Source organism: Cavia porcellus, unplaced genomic scaffold (assembly GCF_034190915.1).
Source record: "Cavia porcellus strain 051 isolate PalLab524CR breed Dunkin Hartley unplaced genomic scaffold, mCavPor4.1 scaffold_9, whole genome shotgun sequence".
NCBI lineage: Eukaryota > Metazoa > Chordata > Mammalia > Rodentia > Caviidae > Cavia > Cavia porcellus.
Window position 1 is genome coordinate 55,294,535 of NW_026947492.1, and position 21,173 is coordinate 55,315,707.

At 36.5% G+C, this 21,173-nt stretch overlaps 1 protein-coding gene, 1 long non-coding RNA gene and 1 other non-coding gene across 3 annotated transcripts in view; 2 read left to right on the forward strand and 1 right to left on the reverse strand.

Annotated features, from left to right (window-relative positions):
- LOC134477686 (uncharacterized) overlaps positions 1–20,680 on the forward strand; it is a 105,432-nt gene extending 84,752 nt beyond the window's left edge. Inside the window, exon 2 of the long non-coding RNA XR_010049827.1 lies at positions 1–20,680. This exon is cut by the window's left edge and continues 62,262 nt beyond it. This is a non-coding gene — a long non-coding RNA (uncharacterized LOC134477686).
- Positions 1–21,173, forward strand: part of Gab2 (GRB2 associated binding protein 2) — a 187,797-nt gene that overhangs the window by 99,009 nt on the left and 67,615 nt on the right. The gene's annotated exons all lie outside the window — the stretch shown is intronic.
- On the reverse strand, positions 2,348–2,484 carry LOC111756409 (small nucleolar RNA SNORA2/SNORA34 family). Its single transcript, XR_002790891.1, has one exon. It is a non-coding gene; the product is annotated as a small nucleolar RNA SNORA2/SNORA34 family (small nucleolar RNA).

Consider the following 21,173-nt stretch of genomic DNA (forward strand, 5'->3'; position numbering starts at 1 on the left):
TTGACAGCTGACAAAACAACTTGAAAGAGACTGAAGATAGACTTTCAAACCTTGAAGATAAGATTGCAGCCAGCGATTGTGAAAGGAAATATCTCCTAAAAATAACAAGAAATCACGAAACAACAATTCAGTGGCTGCAAGATGACACAAAGAAGCATAATTTAAGAGTGATAGATGTCAGTGAAGAAGCGGGGTCAACACAAATGAAATTAAAAGGCAGTTAACAGAACTAATAGCAAAAAATTCTCAAACATGGGAAATGGTTCTGGCATGCAGATAAGTGAACCATATAGAACTCCAATTTGCCATAACCAAAGTAAATCTACACCCAGCCATATAATAATTAAGATCCCAGAAATTCAGTGCAAAAACAGAATATTAGAAGCTATTAAAGAAAATAAGCCAATCACCTATAAAGGAAAGTCAATCAAAATCATGGCAGACTTATCAACACAAACCATCAAGTCAAGCAGAGTTTGGAATGAAGTGTTTCAAACCCTGAAACAAAACAACTTCCAACCCAGATTGATGTACCCTGCAAAAATATCTTTTAAAATCAATGCCAAAACAAGATACTTCCATGACAAAGAACAACTGAAGGAATTCATGACTACCAAACCAACCCAACAGACAGTGCTAAAGGATATTCTAGAGAGAAAGATGACCATGGTTCCAGGAACAGCAGCAGGAGAGAACTGCCAAAGAGGCCAGGCAATTGAATTTAGGGGAAAAGTGGAGGGCCAACAATAGGAGAACAGCATGGCAGAGACACATCAGTGTATGCTGGTTGTAACCATTAATGAAATGGCCTCAGTTCAGCAATAAAAAGAAACACAGGGAGAGGGGATCAAGAAATAAGATCTATCGATATACTGTGTACAAGAAACACATTTAACTAGAAAGGAAATTCATAGACTGAAAATGAAAGGAGAAAAACCAATTGTTCCATGTGACAGAAGACCAGAACAAAAGCAAGAGTAACTTGCCCATCAACTGTAGAAGGGATAAGAAAGATATGGTATTTTCATGCAATAGAAAGCTACCCAGGTATAAAGTAGAATAATCTCAAGGCTCTTGTAGGTAAATAGATGCAACTGGAGATCATGTTCATGAGCGAATCAGTTTGAACTCATACACGTGAACCCTGGCATAAGAAACAGAAGGAGGTAATGGGATCCAAAAGCAAAATAGTTAAGGTAAGAGTGACAGGGGAGGAAACATCTGGGAAGGAAAGATAGTAACTACTGTTAAAGGTGGTAATACTGTCTTATTTTGAACTGTATTGTTTTCACAATTTTGTTAGGTTTGGCTTTGTTCTGTCTTGTTTTGTTAGATTTTACTTTGATGGTATGGGCAGCTATTTTGAACATAATGGGATATATTATGGTAATCATGATTGGTTTCCTATTATATTGTTTTGAAGTCTTATAATGCTTTCATTTGTTTTAGTTGGTTTTATTCTGTTTTGTTTGATTTCATTATGTGTCATGATATGAACAGCTATTTTGAAGAAAATGAGAAATTATGGTAGCCATTGCTGATTTCCTATCATCTTGTTTTGAAGTCTATCATGCTTTTGTTCTTCTGTTTTGATTGGTTCTATTCTGTTGTATTTGATTGTATTATGTGTGATGGTAGGGACAGCTTTTTTGAAGAAAATAAGGTATTGTAGTAGCCATTCTTCATTTCCTGTTATCTGGTTTTGAAATCCTGTTATGTTTTCATTCTTTTGATTGTGTTTTTTTTTATTTTAAAGGAAGTAAAATTAAACTAAAAAAAAAAAACCAGAACAAAATAGCACATAAGAAAGCAATGCAAGAGATACTAATTTCAAAGCTAGATGACCTGAGACCTTCACTATCATATTGTCTCTTGTTTTCTTCCAAATAGTTGTCCATATCTTTGCATAAAGAGAATTAATACAAAACAACATAGTATAAAACTGATCCGAACAGAATGAGAAAGGCGTGTTAGGTCTTCAAAACCAGACAATAGGGAAGTCACTAATGGCTGTTATAGAATCTCTCGTTCTCTTCAAAATAGCTGTCCAGGGGCTGGGGATTTAGCTCAGTGGCATAAGCACCTGCCTTGCAAGCGGCGGTCATGAGTTCGATCCCCGGTACCAATAAAAATTAAAAAAAAAAAAAAAAAAGGAAAATAGCTGGCCATACTTTCATGTATATTGAAGTTCAACAAAACAGAACAGGTGGGGGGGTGCGTTGCTTGGTTTCCCGGTGCTCCAGGTCCGAGCATGGCACGGGTCTCAGTAAACACTGGTGGCCCCCGTCTTGGGCCCACAGAGCCTGCCATGCTCACAGCTGCTCACCCCGAGGGGGTGAGGGGTTGCTTCAAGCTGTTTCTAATGAATTGACCATTTCACTGCCCAAGTTCTGAAATGGCCAACAGACCATAGAAAGACATCTCTTTAGGCTCCTGCTTGAAACCAACAGCCCCAGGAAGCTGCTGGCCTTGATTCAGGGCCAGTTTTAATTGGTTTTATGCTCTTTTGTTATGTTTGATATTATTGTGTATGAAGATTTGGTCAACTATTTCAGAGAAAACATGGTAGCCCCTGTCAATGTTGCTTTGTTCTGTTTTGTTTTATTCTCTTTAAAATTAAAAAAATTTTTAATTAAAAAATCTTGTTAATGTTTTATTCTTTTTAAAATTAAAAAGAATGTTAGGATCACTCTTGGCCAGACTTATGTAACACAGTCCAACTGATGATTCAGTGAGCCAATGTTAGCATTCTTTAGAACTTACTGTACCTTGGTAATAGCACATTATGTTTAGTGATACATGTATGGCAGTGGTCCTCAAAGTGTGATTTCAGAACCAGCAGCAGCAGCATCTTCTAGAAACTTGTTAGAAAGCATAAATTCTCATGCTCCTGTACCAGATCTTCTAAATCAGAAACTCGAGATTGGCCAAGAAATGTAGGTAATTCTGATGTAAACCAAAGGTTGAAAACTATTAAGGAGTGAGATGTGGTGCCTATAATCCCAGCACTTGGGAGTGTGAGGCAGGAGGAATGCCTTGAGTTTGAGGCCAGCTTAAACTACAAAAACCAAAGGCAGATTTTTTTTTTTTTTTTTTTTGGTCTTTTTGAGACAGGGTCTCACTGTGCATTTCAGTTCCCGCGATACTCCTGTGTCAGCATCCCGAGTGCTGGGATACAGGCATGCGCCACCACACCACATTTACTATTGAATAAGCCAAATATTCAGACCTATTTAATTATATTATTTATTCCACAACATGGACTCAGCTTCCCTCCAAAGAGTTCTGATTCCCTTGGCAAATAATAATATAAAGGACCTACATCTAGAACAGTGATGCACCTACATCTAGAACAGTGATGCACATGGGGTTTTGCCATATCAACAAGCATCTCTTGGTGACTAAGTTGCAAAATTATGAGTTTCTTTCTTTTTTTTTTTTTTTATTGGTACCAGGGATTGAACTCATGACTACACACTTGCAAGGCAGGTGCTTATGCCGCTGAGCTAAATCCCCAGCCCCTAAAATTATGAGTTTCAATTTAGAATTTGTTGAGGTTATGAATTTATGAATGGGTGCTCTACCTAACTCTTCTCGGCTTGTGAGTTTTATTGATCACTAAGTCTCTTAAGATAACAGAAGTTCTTTCCGAGAAAACCTCTGGTCTGAATGACTACATTGATAATTTAGAAAGTATGCAGATTTTTTTGTTCAGTTGAGATTGACTTATTCACATTAACAAATTAAATTATATTCTAGTTTATTGAAAGCTCACTTCCACTGGGGATGCATTATAATGAGGTTGAATGTTATACAAAAATTGTCAGATTTCTGGGTAAAGGGCAGGTGTGGTAAATGGATATAGGTGTTTGAATATAGGGATATGCATTGTACACCGTAAATAGATGTACTGTAGTTGTTTTATTGTTGTTGTTGTTGTTTTGGGGAGTTGTTTTGTTTTTTTTGCCTTTTTGAGACAGGATCTCACTACGCAGTTCAGGATGGCTTTGAGCACATTTTGTAGCCCAGGCAGGTCTCAAACTTGCAATAATCCTTCTGTCTCAGCCTCCCAAATGCTGGGATTACAGGCATGCGCCACCATACCCAGCTGTTTTTGTATTTTTAATTGTATATTGTAACTCTGTTTTTGTCAGAGGAAAGTTAAAGTCCAGGAGGTTCATTTCAATCATGAGTTGTGTTTAGAATTTCATCAGGTTTTAGCCTTAGTGGTACTTGGTTTTTCCATTAAGAAGTCATAGCTCCTCTGTTGAAATATATAAATTTTTGCTTTGAAGTCTTGGAAGAAACTGAGAATTGGGAATGTGCCTGGGGCCTCAGAAGGGCCCTAAGCTTAGAATCAAGGTGCCTCAAGATGAAAAATATTGAAATGCTGATTTTCAACTCATATTTACTCAGGTACATTGGCCATTCAGACAAAGGAAAGATAGGTTATCTTAAAATAAAAGACTGGGTAATTTTTGCTTCATAAAGTGACAAGGTCCTAATGCAATACTAATTGTCACCATCTACCTTCATGCAGAGACAACTTCTCATCTACAGGTGATCAGCATCAGTCACATTAGAAGGCTTCAAGGCATCTCAAATCCCAGTGTGCCACCTCCTGTCTTCCTGTGTTGCTCTTTCTCTTGCCCTCTCTGAACATCTAGGATTCATTACTGTCTAACACCCTAATGTGAAAATGTATTTATTTCAGCGTAACACCTTAAGGCAGGTGTAAGTTTTATAGACCACTGTTAGGGAATATATGCAATTTGAAAGACAAGTCTCATTTGAGAGTAAAAGGCTTCAGAAAGAGACAGAGGCAGAGACACAGAGAGAGTCTGGCTGGCTGGCTGACTGGGTGTGGTGGCACACTTCTGGAATCCCTAGCACTCTGGAGACTGAGGTAGGAGGTTTGCTGAGGGTTCAGGGCTGGCCTGGGCTGCATAGTGAGTTTAGGACCTGGTTGAAAAAAAAAAGACTAGACAATGATACATTGAGTGATAAAAAGAGTAAAAAAGGACTGGAATTCTTGTCCACCTGTGCCACAGAATTCCATGTATGAGCTTAGTAGGTTATTAACATTTTCTAGATGTGTTCCTTAGTCTGAAAAATGATGATAATCTGCATCTTGCCCTAATTTTAAGGCAGTTTAAGAGGGAGTTGTATTCTAAGAGTTCATCACTGTGAGGTCCTCAGTCGTCATTTACTGCAAGAAAGCAAAGGCCCATCCCTATCTTTTCAGAGAGTGAGGAAGGTCTTTGGGCACTTGAGCACATTCTTGAAGGATTACTAGGTTTTGATAGGGATCATCACAAAGACACAAAATTGCTGGATTTTTTAAATAATTAAGGCAGTTTTCTCTGCCTGGAGTCTGAGATGTTTTGGGGCCATGAATAAGAATGAGGGAGGTACAATTTCAGGAAGCAGTTTGGAGCCAAATTAAAGAAAGCTCCGGGAGGGGCTGGGGATTTAGCTCAGCGGCATAAGCGCCTGCCTTGTAAGCAGGCAGTCATGAGTTCGATCCCCGGTACCGATAAAAAGGAAAAAGACAAAAAAAAAAAAAAAGAAAGAAAGCTCCGGGATGGGCATGATGGCGCACACCTGTAATACCAGCACTCAGGAGGCTGAAGCAGAAGGATCCCTGCAAATTGGAGGGCAGCCTGGGCTACATAGTGAGTTGAAGGCCAGCTTGAACTGGATAGTGAAACTTTGTCTCAAAAAGACCAAAAAAAGAAAGGAGGGGCAGGAGGAGAAGGCTGCAGGTCTGGAATGCTATCCTGAGTAGTTTAGACTAGTCATGGTCAGTGATTACCAGCTTTTGCATCATACCACACCAAGAAAATATTTTAATGCAGGGCTGTAAAACCAGGTGGCCAGAGGTGACTGGCGCAAGAACTACAACTTCCCTGAGAGCTAGAAGAATAAAGACTTTTAATAACTTGGCACATTCTCACTGATTGAAAAGTACTTCTAGGCAACAAAGAACATGATTAATACACTTCAGAGAAAAGCCTCTCCTCCCCCATCTTTCCAGAAACACAAATTACGTGATTCCAACTCTTTATATTCTTGCATTAAAGTTGTGCCTTTGCTGAACGTAGTATACAAAATAGGACTTCAGTGATTACTGTAGCTCTTAAGACATTAAAGAGTTAATAAACTAGTTTCCAGGAACTAGGAGAAGGGGAGAATGGGAAATGATGCTAATGAATATAGAATTGCTTTTGGGAGTCATGAAAATGTGGAACTAGATAACAGTGAGGTTGTCTGACCCATAGGTGTATATTTTAAAAGCAATTACACACTTTAAAGGAGTGAATTTTATGTTAGATGAATTATATCTCACTTTTAAATAATAGAATTATGGGAGAATATTATGGATAATAGTAAATTACCAGAATAAATTTGATACCTTGAGTGGATGAATTCTATGAAAGGCATCTATTCTCAAAACTGGCACCAAAAGAAAGTAAAAATCTGAGGTCATTTAAAACCCAAATAGCATTCTTTGCTTATTAATTTAATTCTTACTTTAAAATTCCTACCAAAAAAATCCAGGCATGAGTATCTTCTCTAATTCTATCCAACGTTTAAGTTGGATCAATTGATCAATTCTCAAATTGATCTCTCTCAATGTAATCATAATAAAGTTTCCAGCAATTTTGTGTATAAAAATTGACAAGCTACTTCTAAAATTTCTATGAAAATACAAAGAATTTAGACTAAAACAATAATGACAAAAAGGACTCACACGCTAATTTCAAGACTTACAAAACTATAGTAACAGAGACAGTGTGGTATCAGTATAAGTACAAACATTCCTCATTTAACAGTACCCTCCTACTCCTGCAATTAGGTCATTATGTGAATTGGTCACTAAATAAGGAATTGTATGTAATATGTACATAATGATATTCAGAACAAAGAAGTGATCAAAGAAACTCCAGCTTGATGACTTTGCTTTTATTTATATAACTCTTACATGCCATATTATAACATAGGATGTAATACTACAGTACTATACAGTACGATCAGTAAAAATTACAGTACTATATAAACAGGGTGTACCACAAAAGAAGGACATTGAGGCTCAAGTGTGCCCTGGGTTGTTAAACAAGGGATCTCTATATATACAGAGAAAGCAATCAGTTGAACATAGTAGGAGGTCTAGAAATAGACCTACATATATCTCATCAACTCAGTTTCAACAAAAATATAAAGGTAATTTGAATAGAATATTTCTTTTGAACAAATGCTTCTAGCACAACTAGATATTCTGTGAAAAATTAGAAACTGTGATCCTTATTTCACACTTGAACAAATGTGAATCATGGACAAACATAAAAGCTACAATTATAAAAATGTCTAGAAGAAAAAAAAGTAGAAAATCTTTTTGATATTAAGGTAGGCAAAGATACTGTTTAGGTAAGATAGATAATTTTTAGATCAGCCCCAGAAAGCCTGAACTATTTTTAAAATTGATAAACTGTATTTCATTAAATGAAAACCATTTTTCTCTAAAAGGTACCATTAAGAAAAATGAATAAATAACTGGGCCTGGTGGCACATACCTATAATCCCAGCATGGAGGAGCGTGAGGCAGAAGGACAGCCATAAATTCAAGACCTTCCTGGGCTACATAGTGTGTTCAGGGCAGTGTAAACTATGAAGAAAGAGCCTGTCTTAAAACAAAACAAAACAAATAGCTGAGTATGGTAATACACACATATTATCTCAGCTAGTATAATCTCAGCTACTTGAGAGACTGAGGCACAAGGATTGAAAATTTGAGTCTAGCCCAACATGGTGGTGCGTGCCTATAATCCTCAAAAAGGCTGAGACAGGAGGATCACCTCGAGTTCAAAGCCAGCCTGGGCTACCCTGTGAGTTTAAGGCCAACCTAAACTAAACAATGAGATCTTGTCTTTAAAAAAGAGAGAGGGTAGCTGGGGATGTAGCTAAGTGTGGGAGCCTTGCTAAATTGATAAAATGAAAAAGGCCACAGACTGAAATAAAATATTCATTCTCCTTCTACTTTATACAAAAATATGTAAAGTCTGACAGTGGACAAAACAAAACAAATACCTGAGTGTGGTAGTACACACAAATTAGCTAGTATAATCTCAGCTACAGTTTCATAACTCAATAATATGACAAATATTTGAATTTTAAAAGAGCAGAACAGTCAAAGCATGGTGCTATATTCTGTAATCTCTGCACTTGGGAGCTGAGGCAAGCTTGACTACATACATAGTAAGTTCAAGGCCAGACTGAGCTACACAATGAGACTATTATGTGCCTCACAACGGAGGGAGAGGGCATGAAACAAAGATGGCTACTGCATACTAGTAATGAGAACAAAAAACGGTTATGTATCTATGCACCAAGTGTTGGCAAACCTATCTTCATACAACAAAAACTATTGGATTTAAAAGGTTAGATTGATAACAGTACAATTATGATGGGAGACATTAGTGCCCCCTACTCACAATTAGATAAGCCAGACCCCCAAAAAAATCAACAAAGAAAATCAGAGTTAAACTAAACTCCATTGAGCAGATGGACATAACAGATATCTACAGTGTGTTTCATCCAACAACAAAATATACATCTTTCTCAACAGCACACAAAACTTCTTCCAAAACAGGCCATAACCCAAGCCATAAAACATGCTTAAATAAGTACAAAAAAATTGAAATAATCCCCTGAGTTCTTGGATGATAGCAGAATGAAGCTACAGATAACAGCCAAAGAGGCTACTGAAACTGTGCAAACATATGAAGATGATGGCAGAAGAAATCAGAAAGATATGAATTCCTGGAATCACTTGACAGTGGAAGCACAATATATCAAAACAAGTTATACACAATGAAACCACTTCTAAGGGGAAGTTTACGGCTATAAATGCATAAAACAAACAGAGCAATCCCAAATATGTAACTTAAGAATGCAGCTAAAGTTCCTGAAAAGACAAAAACAATTCAAATAGAAGGAAGGAAATTATAAAGATCAGAGCAGAAATTAATGAATTTGAGACTAAAAAGCAATACAAAGGACCAGTGAATCAAAGAATTGGTATCAAAGATGGGAAGGGGCTGTGAGGATGAGTAAGGGCAGACAGGAGGGAGAGCAGGGGAAGGGAAGTAAAAAAGGTTCAAGATGGGTTATGTGTATGTACCAAGTCCCCCAAGCAAACGTATTTACTATGTATTGCAAATATATATAAATAGAAATAATGAGAAAAAATAAAAAGAGGCAAAAGATTTGAACACATACATCATAAAAGGTCATTAACCCTTGAGCTTACAGAAAACTGATCACCATCATTAGTCATCAGAGAAATAATAACTTAAAACCACAATGAGGCACAATACTACCCTCAAGTCTATAGTATGGCTATATTGACGAAGTCTAGAAAAGGAATTAGAATTATCAAATATGTCTAGTGGAAATATAAAAAGAGTACAGCCACTTTGGAAAACAGTGTGGAAATTTCTTATAAAATTAAATATATACTCACTGTATGACCAAGGTACATAATTAAGGAAAAAGTTTGCAAAAATACTTACAGGAGTGTTCATAGTTAATAGCTCCAATCTGGAAATCACCTCATTGTCCCTTAAAATGTGAATGAATAAATAATGGCACTTCCATAAAATACTATACTAAATAATTTAATAAATTATTGATACCTGCAGCAACATAGAAAAATCACTAAAACGTAGTATTATGCTTTAAAAGCTAGGCACAAAAGAATACATTCTGTATGATTTCATTTTTGGTGCTCTGGAAAAGTCAAGCTTGTGATAGAAAACAGATGGGTAACTTCCTGGGGCCAGGAAGAGGAAAGAGGATTAACCTGGAAAAAACATCAAGAAATTTAGAGAGATGGAAATGTTCTGTTTTGATTGTGCTGGTGGTTATATGATCTATACATTTGTCAAAATTCATTCATCTGAACTCTTATTTTTTTATATATAATTTATACCTTTTATTTTGTTTTAATAAGGAAACCAAAAAAGGAAGGATCAGCTCAAAAGCTATTCTTCATATGTAGTATGCTGACTTCCTCTTACATTTTAAACAGAAACCTTGTCTACTACTCACAGAGGGTTTATAGAATTGTGTCTGTATGGGAATGTTTTCAGTTATATAGTCTCCACTCAGCTGGATCCAGGCTTACCAGAGTCATATGGACCATTATTTGATCATCTGAGTTAATCTTTCTGTTTCTCCTTCTACTCTTTGAATCACTTCCTTGTGTTTTTGTCGAGTTCTGTGACAGGAAGAAGAAGCCAGATTCCTGAAGGGTCCATGCTCAGTTCATTTTGTATCTTAGAAACAGATTTTCATGGTAATGTGCTTGTGACCAGTAAGTTCCATTGTGTACTAGATTCATATGAATTCATATATATTCAAGTCTGGATGTTTCTGGGAAAATCAGTCTAGTACAGCCCAGATACCTGACCTGATCTCTCCGGACTTCTGTCTTTACCTGTGGTCTTAAAATGTCAGAAATTAAATATCAAAGCCAACATTTGTATTTAATGTAGATGCACAAACATGGCCCAGGACAGAAAAGCATTTTCTTCTCTAGGTTAACATTCCAGAGACAGAGGTGGAAGTACAGCTCAAACCTCCAAATTTTAGTCAAGACCACATCTTACCAACCATGACTAACGATTCAGTATAGTGTTTCTCAAAATAGGAAACTTCAACATTGCATAGTAATCATCTGAGACATATAGTCCTGGACTCTACTAGGGGCCTACTGAGTCTGTCTCTGTTGAGACTGGGATCTGGGGATCTACATTTTAGTAAATGTGTCAGTGATTCTGGTGCACACTAAAATTGAAATATCACCATTGAAGACAGTGGCAGATTAATAAAGAATTTAAAACAAAGAAATCAGATTGTATTTAAGAAAATATGGAACCAGATCTTGGGGGAAAGGGTACGTGAGAAATCTTTGTCCTAGAGTTGCCCTAGTAACCTTTCCTTAATTTAGTGCTTTAAGTATAACTTAAATCAGAGAACTTGAGAATGTGCAAGTGAGGTCTTTGATAGATTTGACCTTTGTTTCTCCTAAATGCAAAGGGTTGGTAATAGCTCATTTGTTGCTTTGTCAGTGGCAGAGGTAATTCCACTAATGGATTTTGAGTCCTCTGCAGAAAAGTTGACCTGGTCTTTTGAGAATCAATCTCATGGAATTTAGTCATTGTAATTACTGATACAAGGCTCTTTGCATTCCCAGATGCAACCCTTTCCACCCTTGCACAACTCAAATTTATCTTGCCCCTTGTCTGAAAGATGCAGCTATCATTCTCTTCTCCATGATAAGTTCGTAACACCCCACCTGCTTGCTCAACTGGACATTTTGTTTACTCTTTCTTCTGCTATAGTATTTCTCTGTTCAGTTCATCATGGTTTGTCATTTCAAATTCTAAAATGTATCCTGAGTTATCTGACCTTTGCCAGTGTCAAGGTCTAACTTGCCATTATCTCATGAACAATAATGCATCTGAACTCCCTTCTCATGCTTTCCTCATTTTGTAGTTGCCGTAGACTAGAATGATCTTTTCAGAATTATAAATTTGAAAATATTCTGGCCTTATGTTCTTTGTATTAAAAAAAAAAGTTTATGGATTAAAGTGTGCAAGTTCACTCATGTCCTTTCTTCTGTGTACTCATTTCCGTCAACAGGGAATTGTTGGTAACAGTTTGTTTTTTAAGAATGTGAAGATCATGCATGTATGACTGTAAATGACATTCATGAGGTTCTGTGCTTATTTACACATAAATATAGTATACTTAATATAAATAGTAGTGTACTACATTGTTCTTAAGCTTGTTTCATTTTCCAGTAGTATCAGTTTATTCATATGTTCACATATGAATATGTTCACATATGTCCTTCTTCAGGATCTTGTCCTATGTAAAATTAAAATCTCAACTTCATAAAATAGTCTGCACAATCTTTCACTTCCTGTGCTACTTTTCCATTTGCTTACTATGCTTCAGGTATGATCTCCCCTTAGATCTTCCCATGAGCTAAGCTATCTTCCTCCTAGGGGGGCCTTTGCATATGTTGTTCCCTCTGCCTACACTTTTACCCAAGATACATGACAGTAATTCCCACATGGTGACCTATTGTGTCCTGGGTCCTTCAAAATAGACACATACTCCCACACCATGCATTGTTTATGAACAGTTTTCCCTGAATTTGTATTATCCTCCCCCAAATATATGAATATTATGATTAATTAAATAATTGAGTTAAGGAATTCATAGAAGCACTTCTTTATTAGTGTTATGGCTTATATCTAGACGTCCCCCAAAGTTTCATACAGTCATAGGTGGGACATTTTCAGTGGTGGCTGGATCTAGAGTGTGCAATGCATAAAAAAGATTATGTGTTTACCATTTCAAAAAAATATGACCAGAGAATCTCAAGAACGTAAAACTATATTTCTGCTAGAAGATGATTCTTTAGTTACTAATTCAGTGTTTATACTGACTTTGGAGAGTAAATATGAAGAATAATAAGAGTCACATGCACTTATGTTATTCTCTTTGCCTGAGTTCTCCCTCATGTATCTTTTCCATCAATCAGCAGAACTCTCTACATCCTTTAAAACAAGCCAAGTGTCACCCCTGCTGTAAAAGTATCACAAACTCTTCTAATGTGGAGTAGTGCCCTTCTCTGAGCATCCACAAACTCCGTTCACACCACCTGGTGAGCACTGACCTCTGTGTACTAAGCTGTCTAAGGATTACACTCATCCCTTCCACGTATCCTGAGGTTCCTGGGCTGGGGGGTGTATCCATGGTAGAAAAGGAGGATTTGTTTCGGTGAACTAAATAGTAATGAAAAAGAAATTGAAAGTGAAAAAAACAGAAAGTGAACTGAATAATGAGTCTAGCCAAAGCATGTGCAAAAGGATTCCTGAGTTACTCTTGTGGTAGCAAACTGTTTTGAGTGCCAGTGTGAACTCATGAGTGAAAGCTATTTTAATTAGGTAATGACCTAGTGTCATTAAATGGGGAAAGAGTTTATTGAATTATCTAAGCCAGAAGGTCCAAGAGGAAAACCTGAAACAAGGGTTAACTTGGTTTAGGACTCACATTTCATTAAATCCCTCTTTTGAACTCTGCTCTCTTTGGAGTGACTATTCTTAGGCTTCAAATAGTGGTCTTTATAACTTCAGGCCCCTGTCATCCCAACCTTCTGACCAGTGACAGAGAGAGCTTGTTTGAGTAACACAAACACAGATCCTGGAGTTGAATCTTAATAACTCTGTACTGAGTTGGATTGTCTGCCAATCACTTTAGCCTATATGATGAAATGTGTTCATTGGTTCATGTACGTTGTGAGGGGCTACCCTTGCAGCTGGTGGTTGGAGTCAGCCTCACATAAAGGAAGGGATTGTGTTTGTGATATCTCTGTACCATTTCACACAGGATAGGAGGTGCTGTTATTAACATTAGTGAGTCAGCTGACTGAGACTTTTGTTAGTTTTGCCAACAGAGAAGCAAATGGATATTCTTTCCTATTGTTCCTTTCATGTAATTATTACTGAATAGTTATATAGTACATATCACATATCAAGTACTATACTAACACTGGAGATACAAAAGCCATAATCTCAGAATGTAACAGTTTTAAAATAAAATTTATTCTATGTCCTAGGAAAAAATAAGATTCATTTGGAGCCAAAGAGGATATTCACTTAAATGATTGAGTCAGCTACAAGTTACTATGGTTACCTATCCAAGGGCATTCTTATTTTGAGTGGAAATAACTTTGGACTGGGATCTGAGACCCAGATGTTAGTCCCACTATTGTCACCTGCCATTGTCAATTAGTTGTAAACTTGAATACTTTTCATAAACTCTGTGACCAGTATTTCTCAAAAGTATAGTCAATAGTTCATCCCCATTTGCTTCAATAAAGGCTTTTCTTAGGCCCTATTTCTGACCTACAGAACAAGAAGACCAAGCCCTGTGATCTCTGCAAGTTGTTTAATCTATATGGCCTTCATTTTGCTCATCTTTGAAAGAAGATCATATTTACTTTGTAGTAGTGGTTTGAAGATTAAATGTAGTAATGGATGGAAAATACATGGCATGTTTCAGGAACCCAGGAAATGTCCTTTCTTTTACTCCATTGGAGTAAAAGTCCAGAATAGTTGAAAGATTCCTAGAAGACACATAACTTTCCTCACTCAGAAAATATTCCTCCAGAAATGTGTGTGTGTGCAGCATACTTTCAGTGGGCTCAAATATTTGCCCTTAATTATTGTGAGATGAAAAACTGGCCCTCTGTGCTTCACTCTAAAATATATTAAGGTATATTTGCATATCGTGTATTCAGGAGGCAGCTCACATTCCCCTGTATCTTTGTGATGGAATTCAAAACACAACACCACTTTGGAATCTCACTAAGAATAGTGTGTGTGTGTGTGTGTGTGTGTGTGTGTGTGTGTGTTTTACTAGTAACTTTTTATAATAAAACAAGGAATTTCTTTTGAGATCAGCTGAGTTGGGCATGTTCAGGATGCTATGGCCATAGACACAGTTTTTTGAAGATACAATATTGCTTTTTTATTTTACCTAACATAGAGTTGTTGATCTATTGATATCATCTGTTGATCACAGTTGGATTCCAGTGGACTGTAATCCTCATTTGACAGGACTCTCCTGGTTTATTGGCAGTTTTTGGTTTTGCCCTCACCAGAAAAAGGGAAGTTAAAAGGACACACCCATTTCTAAGAGTTATGCAAAACCTTCTTCCAAGAAATGCCTTGTGCCATCTACAGTTTTAGTGTGGAATGTGCAAAACTTGATACTGGAGAGATTATTTGAGGTGCTGAGAAAATCCTTAGTCATCAAAGAAGAGTTTTGTCTTTAGTATAATAATAATAAGGCAGGGCAGAAGACTGTGGAGTTTTAGAAATATTTTCAGTTGCCAGGGCTAAAACCCAAAGAGGGTTCTTTCTAATTAATACTTGATTACTCAGAATAACTCAGCTCTCTTTGTACTAGGATCTCGGTAATCTGATTTAATTAGTTGTTACCATATCAGAATTTCCTAGTGAAAATTTTTCCAGTGGGGTCCTCAAGATTGGAAGAGATTTTAGTTTCTTGTCCATCTATTGATCCACTCCTTGAGCCATTCCTACAAATCTCCCTGCCAAACCCACCCACATTTTAGGCCAGGGGTGAGCAAATATTACCCATTTTTCTAAATAGCTTTTTGGAGTACAGCCAAGCCTCTTTGCTAATGGATCATCTATAGATTCTTTCACACTAATACAAAATTTAGTAGTTATGACAGATTACGTTGCCTAAAAAGCCTAAAATGTTTACTTGGCCCTTTAGGGGAAAGTTTGCTGACCCCTTAACCTAGGTTATCACCTCTTCCGAAATAACCATGTTTTTGAGCATTCTTCAATTTCCAGAGGACTGCTTTGGATTATTCCTTTTGGAAATTCTTATTTTCTCAAAAATCCAGAATCTGATTTTCTGTAGCATTTCCATGCTGGCACTGGACTAGTTCAACGCTAGCATGGAGAGTCGTCACCTGAAATAAATCAACTTGCTCTTCTACCTGTGAGCAGCCCCTTATAATTAGAGCACTATAGTTACAACTCCAGGCAGAGTCTCACTGAATGCTGACATGATAGAATTTCAGTTCCTTCATCACCACCAGAACAGAACATTCCTAGTGTGAAGTTAAATTGGAACCTACTTAAGTTTTCTGGGTGCCAGAGCAATAGAAGGAGTCATGTTTTTTTCTGTACACTTGGAGACCTTTAGACCTAACCCAAGGGACAGAGACAGATTCATGCAACATGCACTCTCTACCCAACAGCTAAAAGTGATGCAACTTCCAGGTCATGTGTACCCACATTTGTGCCTCTGTGGTCTGGATAGTTGTGAAATAGTTTATTTTTTTGACTGGATTTGGGTACAAAAGGAAAACAGTCACTTCTGTTTCATCAGAGAAAGTGATGGTGTATCCTTGATTCTAGACATAGATTCTAACTTTGTCATAATTTTCTTGACATAGATCCTAGGCCATTTGCTTTGTTATGCCACATTGGTAAGTGAGGTGATTTGCATTATCTTTTCCTCTTTGTCTTTATTATTACTTTCATCATTTAGAGTGCCAGATATTACAACAGCTCCCTTGTTTTTTTATTGTCTTATTTTTTCTATCTGGTTCATCTTCACCACACATAAGATCACAGTACGATTTAACATCTCTGCTGATCTGTGTTCTTCACTGGCTTCCCACTACTAGTAAAGAAAGAAGACTTAGGAAAGGCACTCAGTGCCTTCTAGGAATTCTGAATTCTCCCTTTATTCTTTTCTACATCTTTCAAAAAAGATGATTCCACGCTCTCCATTACCTATCTTTTCTTTCTGTATGCCCAGGTTGTGGTCATACTTTGTACACTTTTTAAAAATATTTGTTTTATTTATTTTTGGTACCGGAATTGAACTTAGTACCTCATGCTTTCCAGGCAAGTGCTGTGCCATTGAGCTATATCTCCAGCTCCTTAAAATTTTTTTTAAAATGCTTCTTTCTTTTCTTTTGAAAACCACTTATATAACCCCACTTTATTTATTATTCATAGTCATTCATTTCACTTTCTTTCTCTAAGTCTTATTTTTCTTGTTCCTAAGACAAATAACCAACACTCAAAATTAAGGGGGGAAAGGTTTGATTAGCTCACAGTTTGTAAAAGCTTCAGTCCATCACCAGCTGGCTCTACGGCAGGGTGGCACATGGTAGAAAGGAATAGGTATGGCAGTGGAAGATAGCAAAACCAACAAGGGAGAGTGAAACAAGCCTTTTTTTGGTCCCTTATACTGTGTTAACCTACTGATAATAGGGAGGTGTCAGTCTAGTCAGTGTACTGATCCAGCAATCACCCACCCTTAATCCCAGCATCTTTAATCCCAGCATTATACCACAAATCAGTCACACACTCTAGATTTGGCTACCTCCAAAACAGCTTATGACTGCATGCGGTTTTAGGGGGGACATCCAAACACAAACCATAACACTGTACCTATCCTTTCCCTTTCTTTTCCCATATTTCCCCTTTTCTGTCCATCTCAGAAGATTGAGTTACTGCTTCATTGCACTAATAACATGTTATACCTTTTTATGGTACTTACAAGACCCTGCTTCTTATTTTAAGGACATATATTAATGTCTTATTTTAACTTTGCAACTTTGTAAATATTGTAAGTTACATGAAAAAGAGTATTTGGATCTTGCCTCTTTTCACCTTAAAATATTCAGTATAATTTGGATTTTTTAATTCTATAGAAGCTTATTAATATGAGAAGACAAATATTTCTACCTTTTTTTCCCCTAAATGTTCTAAAGTTCTATATTTAAATCCATGGTTCATTTGGATTTAATTTTTCCGTAAGGTGCAAAAGGGTGAGATTAAGATCAGCTGCTACTTTTCCCTTCAGAGACACACAATTGCTTCAGAATCATTTGTTGAAAAGGCTGTTTTTTTCTTTATTGAATCATTTTTTCACTTTTGCCAAAATTAATTTGGCGTATAATATGGGTCTAATTCTGCCTTCTCTGTTCTAATCTGGTCTATGTATCTGTACATCTCTCTACAAATACCACATGATTGTGATTACTATCACATGTAACAAGTTTTAAAATATGGTACATTAATTCCTCTCATTTTATTATTCAAAATTTTCTTAGCCATTGTGCTTTCTTTGCTTTCCATACAAATTTCAGGATATAATGACTGCCATGTTGAATCTTCTAGTCCATGAACATGGTATGTTTCTTTAGCTCTTGTTTGATTTCTTTCATTAGTATTGTATGGTTTTTGGCACACGTGCTCTGCATGTGTTTTATTAAATTTACACTTTTTTCATTTTCAAAATGCACGTTTTTCTTTAATTCTTTTGTTTGATTTTTTTGTGATGCTGGAGATAGAACCCAGGACTTGAGTATCCTAGGCAGGTCTTCTACCACTGAGCTACACTTTCAGACCAAACAGTCGTTTATTTTAAATACCCACGTGTTCATTGCTACGCCATACAAGTAAACTGATTTTTATATTTTTATATAGCATCCTGAGACCTTGGAGTTTCAAGAGATGTGTTTTTGTTTTTTGTAGATTTCTTAGAATTTTCTGTGTTGACAAAAATCTGAAAATTCGGGGCATTTTTTTCTTCTTTTCATCAGTATCATTTTATATTTTTATTGCCTGACTAGAACTTCCAGCACTGTGTTAGGTAAGAGTGGTAGGTATGGACATCCTTGCCTTGTTCCTGGTTTTAGGAGGAAAGCATTTAATCTTTCAAAACTAAGTTAACATTGGACACTGGTCTTCTGTGTTCTTTATCAAGTTGAAAATATTTCCCTCCATTATATTGATGGAATTCAAATTTGAATTACCTTTATCTCTAGGGAATAAAACTCACTTAGTTACATAGTGTTATAGGTTTCTGAATTCCATTTGTGGTGTATATTTAAGTCCATAATTCATTCTGAGTTAATTTTTGTATGAAATTTTTATATAAATAGAGCAGATCTGAAAAAAGTTTTCCTTTAGCAGCATGTTCAAGATTCACATTTCCTAGTGGCAAATGCCTGTATCCTAGTGCTTGGGTGGCTGAGGCAGAAAAATTGTCATGAGTTCGAGGCTAGCCTGTGCTACTAGTGAGTGCAAGGCCAGCCTGCAATATAAAGTGAGATCTTGTTGCATTATATGTTAGTAATTCAAAAGTAATTCTTTATTTCTGTGTCAGCTAAGGCTCCCAGACACCTTTATAAATATTTATTATGTAGTCACTCTACTTATCAGAATGAAGGGAACAGATGCTAAAGAACTCACATTACAGAGAATCCAATTCATACCCCTTATTTTGTTTGTGTAGTCTTCTTTCTGTCCTCATTTCATACTTCCTACTGTGAAAGATCAGTTGTATTTTTTAAATTGCAGTTACTTGTTTGAATTAATTAACATATTCATTGAATTTTAAAATTCCCAACAGATCTTTACTGAGTTCCATGCTTATTAAGCAAACTGCCAAGTTGGCCACACAGGAGCCAGACCTTAAGATGTAAGGGCTTAAAGGACAGAAAAACATATAAACAGTTGAAATGTCAAATTTAGAAGAAATGGCCAAATAGACAAAAGTCTTAAATTATTAAAGGAACCAAGGAGCACCAGCTCTACCTGAAGGAGTTAGTGAAGCCCTGTCAGAAGTGACATTTGAGCTGGAACAGAGGCATAGCAGTTCTCCAGATGGGTGAGGTAAGGTGAAAGACACTCTAGGAAGATTCAACAGGTTGTGCAGAAATATACAGTCATAAAATTATCCAATACATTTAGAGAATAATAAGTAATTTGAATTTGTTTTGTACCTTGAAGTTCTGTGACACCAGAAATTTATATTATATCCATCTAGAATAATCTCTGGAGCAGTGGTGCTGAACCTTTTAGAACTTTCAGTGATAACAAAATAGCCCATTGTGGCACACATGCCATAGGTTCACCACTGCTGCTCCTGATCGTAGTAACCACTAAATAAGTATTTGTTGGTTGAATAGTTGTAAGGATGCAGGGAAATAGGAAAGACAGAAAAGGAAGGAGGAGACATAAATGAGAGCAATAAGGTAAGAGCAGTTCAGTGATAATCTTTAAATAGTAAAGATTATTAGAAAGTCTATTCAGAATCAACTACCGAAATACCTGTAATGGATTATGAAAGTGATGCAGTGAAAAGTGTATTAAAATGTTATGAATGTCTGGAGAAGTGGAGATCAAATGAAGAGACAAGGGGAAAAGGCATCATTGATGAGACACTTTGGAGTTATTTACACTTGATTCTGAATTGTCTGTTTTTTAAGTGTGAAATTGGAAAGGAGTTGTGACAAAAGAGGAAAGTGAACACATCACAAAAGAGAGACTCAACACAACAGCCTTGCCTTCTCTGCCATAAATTTATTATTTTGTCAGCAGCTGCTTATCTACCTGCACCACTTACTTGGGAGCAGAACCTGAAGGTTCTGGAGTTATATGTAACAAGCATCATTGTCATCTTTTGCAGGCTATGTATGTATTTTTTGTGTATGTGTACCTCTGCACGTCAGTAATTTGGGGATGACTTCTTCCACACAGACAAGTTCTGAGGGGTTACATCAAATGAAACACCATATGCACTGCTAACAGTATCTTCTTTAAATGCACCTTGCTGTCCACACACTGAGTGTCTGAGTGTGTGCAGGATGCACACACGAAACTATGTACAGAGTTCTCAAACCAGTGACCTGAATAGCAGTTTAAGTACTTACAAATAAATAGTACTTATTTTTATCTTCCTGTAATTTATTGTGTAGGATTATACCTCAAATTTCATTTAAATTTGATCCTTATTAAAGGGCAACAGTTGTGGTCCCCTTGACTCACTATGTGCTGTAAGGAATTCATGTAATTAATGAGTATATTTATTGATTGTGCCAGATACAATTCTAAACACTGTGTAGCATGGAATAGATAATAAAGAATCCCTGTAGTTGGGCTGGGGATTTAGTTCAGCAGCATAAGCGCCTGCCTTGCAAGCAGGCAGTCATGAGTTCGATCCCCGGTACCAATAAAAAGGAAAAAAAAAAAAAGAATCCCTGTAGTGATGGAGTTTACATTGCAAAAGGTGTATACAAAGTGTCTACAAATGTGATATTTTAAGTGCTAAGAGTTAGGGTTCTATATAAAGTGGGTGCCTTTCCATAATTAAAACTCCAAGAGGCAGGAGTAATGATATGGTGATGTAATGTAGTGATTGTGGTGATGGTGGTGATGATTTTCTTTTATAGATGAAGCAAAATGGCTTAGTCAAAAGCAAGTAAATGACTTAATCAAAAGTCATACAGTTTATATTCATTTATACTATATCTGATGATATAATCAATTCTACTAAAGATAACAAGAGATAACACAGTAACCATGGTAGAACTCCTTGTACAGTGGTTTTATATGTCTTTTTTGTTTCATATGTTTATGGGAATATGTTTTGTTTTGTCTTGCTTTGTTTTGTTTCTAATGTAGAAAGGATAGAAATACATGTTAAGACTCATGCACGCACAGAACCTATAAACAGTTTATAAGAACTGA